Below are 8,410 nucleotides of genomic sequence, written 5' to 3'. Positions count from 1 at the left end.
GTCTAGAGATGGCTCAGGAAGTCTTTAGGCAGCCTGTCTGCTGATGGGTGGGCCTGTGTTCCCACCCTGTTATTTGTTTGGCCTGAGGTGTCCCAGCACTGGAGCCTACAGGCTTTTGGGTGGGGCCAGGTCTTGGTGCTGATGACCCAAGCCAGATGTCTGCCACCTTGAGAGTTCATGTAGCTGAACACTCCCAAAACTCTCCACCACCAGTGTCCACGCTCCCAGGGATAGCCACAGCCACACCCCACCTCCCCAGGAGACCCTCCAAGACCAGCAGGTAGGTCCAGCTCAGGCTCCTATATATTCACTGAGTTTGCCCTGGGTCCCAGCACGTGAAAGACCCTGTGTGTGCCTTCCAAGAGTGGAGTCTCTGCTTCTCCCAGTCCCGTGGAGCTCCTGCAATCAAGCCCTGCTGACCTTCAAAGCCAAATGCCCTGGGGGCTCCTCCCCTCCCCCATGCCAGACCCCCCAGGCCAGGGAGCCTGATGTGGGGCTTAGAACTCTCACTCCTGTGAGAGAACTTCTACAATATGATTATTCTCCAGCCTGTGGATTGCCCACCTGGGGGGTATGGGATTTCACCATATTGCAAGCGTCCCTGTTCTACCGTCCCACTGTGGTTTCTTCTTTATATCCTTGGATGCAGAACATCTTTTTTGGTAGGCTCCAGTCCTTTCCATCAATGGCTGTTCAGCAGTTAGTTGTGTCCCTGGTGTGCTTGTGAGAGGAGGTGATCCCAAGTTCCCTCTACTCCACCATCTTTTGGGGCCAGAATCAACCAATACAGATAGCCAAGAGAAATAAATACAAGATGAAATTGGAAAGAAGAGGTAAAATTATGATTATTTTTAAATGATATGAAAAATCCAAACAATTCAATGAAAACAACAAATGGTAAATGACAATTAGAAAACTGATATATAAAATCAGAATTTTCCTATATGAAAAATAACAAGTTAAAGAATAATATAAGAAAAAGATTCACACTCAAATAGCAACAAAAACAGAAATATATTTAAGAGAAATATATTCAGAAACTATAAACTTCAGCTGAGGAATTAAAAGACTAGAATAAATGAAGATACAACTGGTGTTTGGCTGGCAAAACTCAATTTTATAAAGATGGTAACATCAATAAATGGATTGATACATTAATTATGATACCAATCCTACCAATCAGTTTAGAAAATGATTCTAAAGTTAATCTGAAAAAATATATTTGTAAGAATAGGCAGTAAAACTCTGGATAGGAAGAGAAATGATAATTAATCAGCTCTTGTAGGTAATAAAATATATTATAAAGCTTTGGTAAATAAAACAGTATACTACTGGCATAATAGATAATCATTGGCACAGAATGGAGAGTCCAGACAGAAGTCAAAACATATATAAATTTACTATAATAGTAGCATTTTGAATCAATGATTAAAGTGTTGTGTTATTCAATAAATAGTACTCATTCACAGCTAGTCTTTTTTGGGAATTGGGGGCAGGAGGAGGATGGGAGGAAGAAGCTGCATTCCTGCCTCACTCATTTAACAAAGTAAATTCCAGATGGATCTAATATAAATGTGGAGAACAGAACCATAAAAGTACCAAGAGAATATATGGATGGATGCTTTTCAAATTCTTAAAGTAAGGAAAGCTTTCTTAAGAATACAACCCCAAAGCCTTATAGGAAAGGCTAATAAATCAGGCTATTAACAAGGCAAAATCTCCTCTTTGACAAAATCTGGTTACTTCCAGGTAGCAGAGTGGATATTAGCTTTCTTGTTTGTATCCTGTATTGTTTCTTTTAATAGACATGTATTAGTTTTATAAAAACAAAATCACTATCTTTAAAAAAGGAAATCAAATAATTAAAACAACCAATTATTTTGAAATGTCAAGCATTAAAAGCAACCATATAAAAAATTAACTCAAAATTGGTAATAGACCTAAATGTAAAAATATAAAACTCACAGAAGAAAATGTAGGAAAAAATCTTCTTGACCTTGGGTTAGGCAAAGTGTTCCTAGATATGACATCAAAAGCACAATCCAAAAGAGAAAATATTGATAAATTGGACCTTATCAAAATTAGAAACTTTTGCTCTTTGAAGGATACTGTTAAAAGAAGAAAAATATCAGCCACAGATTGGCAGAAAATATTTGCAAATCATATACCAGATAAATGGCTTGTACCCAGAATATGAAAAGAATTCTGAAACTCAACAAAAAGAAAACAGCCCAATTGTTTAAACGGCAAAAGTTTTAAATAGACACTTTACCAAATAAGCACATGAAAAATGCTCAACAACACTAGTCATTAGATAAATATAAGTTAAAAATATTGTGACATTCTGGTATACATAGATTAGAATGGATAAAATTAAAAAACAAAAACTGACAATATCTAGTGCTGATGAGGATGTGGAGCAACTGGAACTCTCATACAGTCCTGGTAGAAAAACAAAATAATACAGCGTTCTGGAAAACATAGTGTGGCAGTTTCTTTAAAAGTGAAACACAGGGCTTCCCTGGTGGCGCAGTGGTTGAGAGTCCGCCTGCAGATTCAGGGGACGCGGGTTCGTGCCCCGGTCTGGGAAGATCCCACATGCCGCGGAGCGGCTGGGCCCGTGAGCCATGGCCGCTGAGCCTGCGCGTCCGGAGCCTGTGCTCCACAACGGAAGAGGCCACAGCAGCGAGAGGCCCGCGTACCGCAAAAAAAAAAAAAAAAAAAAAAAAAAAAAGTGAAACACACAGTTACCTACGTCCCCAGAATCCCATTTCTTTGTATTTATCTTAGAGAAGTGAAAGCCATTTCTCTATGTACAAAACATTTGTGTACAAAAACCTGTACACACATGTTTATAGCAACATTTCTTAATTGGTAAAAACAGAAAACAACTCAAATGTCCTTCAACGGATGAATAAACTCTGCTGTATCCACACAATAGAATACCACTCAGCAACAAAAAGCAATGAACTACTGATACACACACCAACTTGGATGAATCTCAAATGCATTTTGCTAAGTAAGAGAATTCGGTCTCAAAATATCACATACTATATTACTCCACTTACAAGACATTCTGAAAAAGGCAAAAACATAGAAACAGAAAATAGATAAGTAGTTGCCAGGAGAAGGTGTAGGGGGAGGATCTGAAGACAAAGATGCAGCACATGGGGATTCTCTGGGTTGTTGGAATTGTTCTGTATCCTGAGGTGGTGGTTATAAGAATCTATGTATCTATAAAACTCATAGGAAAAAAGGTGAATTTTACATTTGTCAGTTTAAAAATTTTTTTAAAAATCCCCAGTGATTCAACTTTCCACATTCAAAACGCTGATGTGAATGAACAGCTGTATCAACCCAGAAAGTGAGGGAGAGTGTAAAGATCTATAAGGTGCCAAAACTTTATGAAAACATGCGACTGTATCCTTGTGGTGACACTATTTATTCACATAGCTGCATCAGTTTCGTAGGAAAAACAAAATTAAAAGAAGACCACCCAAATAATTACCATTTCAAAACATATTGAAAACAAGGGCTATTGAGGAGAGTTTCTGCTACTTACCAGTTTTGCCACCCAATTTATTTCTGCCTTTTGTTTTGATCGCATAGTACTGAGAATATTCTAATGCTAGAGGAATGTAGTGAAGACGGCAACATATTTTAAGTTTGCCTTTCAACCTCAGGATAATCTTCAATTAACCTGTTTCAGAAGCTTGAAAGTAAACAGTAGAAAACTTTTATTTTCCAATAGAGAATCACCAGAGTTATCTGTTTGCATTCCTTATTGAATAAAGTGTCACAAATGAAGAACTCCAAACTTATCACCTTTTATGAACACAATTTATAAGAAATCCAAATATATTTATATAAATGGCAGAAGAATCTTTATCCTTAGGCTGTAGTTTTTTTAAAATGAGTTAACCTGACAGTGCTCGTTAATACAACAGAAATTGTCAATATATTCAAATTTAATATATACTGCACTCGAGTACGTGTTCTATTCTCAAAATAGTTAAAAATATATTTGAAAATAAAATTAAGAACAAACATCAAAGGAAGCCCCGCAGCACCTGAATTTCTACAGAACACCATTTAAAAACCACCCAGCCACAGCATGGTAAACACCATCTAAGCCAAACATAAGAATGTGGATGATCAATCATTCAATGTAAACCTGTTCCCACTTTATTTACCCAATTGTGGTTTTCAGCTGTTATATAATAGGCATGTAAACTGATTTCCAATCAGTTTAGTTTTTCCAAAGCACTTTGTCTGTAGAATCTAGACATTATCATCTTCATTCGTTCATCCAAATATTATTGAAATTTACCATGTACCAGGCACTGCTCTAGGCACTGGGTATGCAAAAACAAGCAAACTCCTTGCCCTCATGCAGCTTATAGTCTAGAGGAGAGGGGCAGGAGAGAAATGAAAGTAATAAGCAGCAGAAGGTGATAAGTTGCTGCTGTAGACTTAATGTTTGCATCCCTCTGAAACCTAACCCCCAATGTGATGGTACTTGGAGGTGGAGACTTTGGGAGGTGATTAAGTCAATCTCATTAGTGAGATTAGTGCCTTTATAAAAGAGACCCCAAAGAGCTCCCTTGCCTCTTCCACCCTGTGAGAACACAGAGAAGACGGTCATCCATGAACCAGGAAGCAGGCTCTCACTAGACACCAAATCTGCCAACACCCTGATCTCAGACTTACAGTCTCCAGAGCTCTGAGAAATAAAGATCTGCTGTCTCTAAGTCTGTGGAACTTTCTTACAGCAGCCCGAACAGACTAAGACAAGTGCCATGGAAGAAAATAAAGCAGAACAGGGGGGCTAAGGGGTGTTTTACCTTAAAAACGTTGGCCAAGGAAGATCTCACTGAGAAAAGTGACATTTGAGCAAAGACTTAAAGGAGGTCTCGAGGGGTCAAGCCATGCAGATGGTTGGGGTAAGACCATCCCAACAGAGAGCACAGTGTAAGGGCTCAGGGTGGCACTGCCCAGGCACGTGTGAGTGACAGCAAGGAGGCCAGTGTGGCTGGAGCTGGAAGAGATATCCCGGGAGACGTACTCAGAGAGGTGAGGATATTTACGAACCCTGGCTGCCTGGGACCCCCTAACTTCATAGCAGGATCCAACCCCTGTCTCTGCCCCTTTCGCTTGAAGGATCACTGTCTTCCAGTACATTTGGGAGAAATAGGCTTTGCCTCAGGTGCATTCTTGACCGGATACACTGCAGCCTACTTCTCTGCATTCACTGGGCCGACCCACAGCCCTCCATTCACCTTGACTGTTGGGATTAGCATTCTCTACTGATTCAATGCTGCTGCCTCCGCCCTGGCCTTACAAGATGACAGTTCCTTGCTCCGAGTGGAGAACAGTCCCCTCCCTTATTCCCTAGCACCAATGACACATGTTGTGTCAGACTTTTCTAAAGGTTTGAAGAAATCATAAGAGGAATCAGTGCAAGAGGAAAATCTGGATATCACTGCATTAAATCCGTAGGCCACCAGGTACTGCCCATCCCAGGGAGCTCTTTCCTGGCTGACTCTCTATTAGCCCAAGCTCCTCCACAAATCACCAGCCTTCAAACCCTGCCTTCTCTTCCCCAGACCCTAGGCTGTCAAATTCCTGTCCTGGGTCACCAGAAGTAGCCCCAGATTTTGCAATATAACAATATCTCATTGAAGGAAAACATCACTTGAATTTATTCTGAGAAGCCCCTTTGTCTTGTCTCAACTCAGTCCAGATGACCCTCTGGACCTTGCCTTTGCCTAACCAGAAGATTTCTGGACGCATTTTCCCTCTGCCAAGATCAATTTCATCATGCCTAGAATGCAAACACGTCTGCTGGCAACTTTTCTAAAAATGGCAACGTTTTACTTATATGATGCTTGATACAATTAAAAACTGTTATGTGTCATGGAAAACAGAAAGCAGCCACGTTACTAAAATGCTTTAATTTCTCTGAAAGTCAGAAGGAAAGAAGGATTTTTAGGTAGAAAGTGTCTTAATATATAATATTAACATAGATGTCTTTATAGCAGGGCAGTCATAAAATATAATTTTCAATGTGTTTTTTGGAGGATGGGGCTCATGACATTCCTACTGTGACCCTGCAGCCAGTCAGAGCTGCCATGACTTGAACCTGACTGGGCATTCATGCTGAGCAGTAGTGTCTATGCCACTCAGATTCGGTAACAAAATTACAGCAAAACCAATGTGACCCTTAAACAAAATAGAATAATATTTAATTGCTCGTTGTTAGTGATCAATAAGAAGACAGTAAAGCTATAGTTACTGATTGCATGAATATCTCCCAGCGAGAGAGAAAGTGGGCATCAACCCAATCAAGTTATGAAAAAAGCCCAAAGGGAGGAAATTAGCTAGAATTAAACTGACTTCTTTATGACTCTTCTCTAGGCTCTAGGTCCTTGATCCCTAGTCCTTTCTGGAAGCAGGTTAGACATTGAATAATAACGATGTGCACTTAATAATAGTAGTAGCAGTGATGGTAGTAGCATTTACTCTGAGGCAAGCTCTCTTCTAAATGCTTTGTGCGCAAATTCACTTATTTGTTGCAAGAGTCATGATACTTTCAGTTGCAAGCGATAGAAGTCCAACTCAAGTAAGCTTAATGCACACCCCAAAAATGGGAGGAATGTGTTGGCTCACGTAGCTGGGGTAGATTCAGGGCAGCTCAAGGAATCAAGGAAGCATCAGGAGCAAGGAGAGTCTTGGGGGTGGAACCAGGATTCAACACCACCAGGCTCGCTCTCCATCCGCCTCTTTTCTGCTCGTTTCTTCTGGCTTCACTCTCCTCCTTCGGACAGGCCTATTCCCCATGGTGGAGAAAACAGTTATCTGGAATCCCCAGCTGTGTATCTGTCTTAGTTTGGGCTCCCTGAAAGCAGACTCCAAGGCAAGAGTTTGGGTGCACTGCTCTATTTGGGAGATGATCTCAAGAAGCATGATGAGGGAGTGGGGAAGTGAGACAAGGGAGGGGAGGAAGCCCCAAAATGGGCGTGTGGATGAGCAGTCACATCTGGAGCAGGTAGAGCCCAATTCCACTGGGATGCCTCAGAACGAGTGTGCGGAGAATCCCTCCGGTTGTCCACCTGGAGCAAGGAAGCTGAGGTATTTATCTCCCAGGTCCCCTCTCTCATTGTTTGAGAGTTGCTCTGGGGATGGGAGCTCTCCAGCAGGCCTACCTTGCTCCCCCAGCCAGAGAATGGCCTTATGCAGAGAGACACAGGACCCCAAATTCTGTGTAGGAACTGTCAGCAGGTGACCTCAAGGGTGGACCAATGGGATACACTGGAGCACCTATAACATCCACAACAACTCCTTCCAGCCCCATGGCCCCCAAAGCAGCGTGGAGCTGCTGCTTTTCCAGCTCCAGTTCCAGCAAGCCCTGTGAGGAACCCTGATCTAGCAGGCTTAGGTCACATGCCCAATCATGAGTGGACCAGTCATTAGTCCAGGGGAGCAGAGGACTGCTTCCTAGGAAGGGGAGTAGCTTCAACTGTTGGAATGGGAAAGATTCCCTTGGTCCTTTCCTCTACCCTCTTTAGTTACCCAAACCCATATTCACTACAGAAGGACTGAGTCGTAAGGAGAAAGGCACTGATGGACACAAAACTGCCTGGTTCTCCAGTTTTCACCAACTTGATCTCCCTGCAGAAAGAAAACAGTCATTATCAAAAGGCCAATTGTCATTCAGCCTCTTTAGAAAAATTCCCATTAAAGATAAAGCAAATTTTAATTAGATTAAGTATCCAATTACTGTAATTACATCTTTTAAAAAATTCACATCATGAAGATGACCCTTTTTAAAAGGGTTACAGGAATAATTAGTGTATTCATATTAACTAGAATGTATTGGATAATATTTATACCCAGAAGACAAAGTACATTACACACATTTCACCTTTGGGGGAAGCTTGCAAATGTTTCGGCAGTGGCATGAATATTTATAGGCAGGAGTGTGCTTTAGCAAGATTATGTGAGCAAGCATTTAAATGCTCACCATTTTTTACCCAGGGGCAAAGTATACAGAAAATGTAGTGCAGAGATTATGGATATGCAAAGTGTGACTTAAGCAGGGAATTTCTATCAGTTTGCTTAATTAATTGGAGCCAAAGACTATTTCTTCTCATTGAAGGCAGAAAGGCCCAAGGTATCCAACTGTGACTTCTCTCTGTTCTGTGTCACCAGGGGCAGGGGCCAGCGAGGAGTGTTGGTAGCAAAGCAGTAAGGGTATTCTCACCTCGCCACCAGGAAATCTGGGTCCTCATGCCATTCACCTTTACTCACACAGTCCCAGTTGGGTAGAGCTTTAGGGTGAGGAATATGGGCCTTCTAGAGGCTTCCTCCCTGTAGGTTTTCCTCTGAAACCATCTTCCCTTTTCGGATT

Source organism: Phocoena phocoena, chromosome 8 (genome assembly GCF_963924675.1).
Source record: "Phocoena phocoena chromosome 8, mPhoPho1.1, whole genome shotgun sequence".
Taxonomy (NCBI): domain Eukaryota; kingdom Metazoa; phylum Chordata; class Mammalia; order Artiodactyla; family Phocoenidae; genus Phocoena; species Phocoena phocoena.
This window is presented reverse-complemented; position numbering follows the sequence as displayed.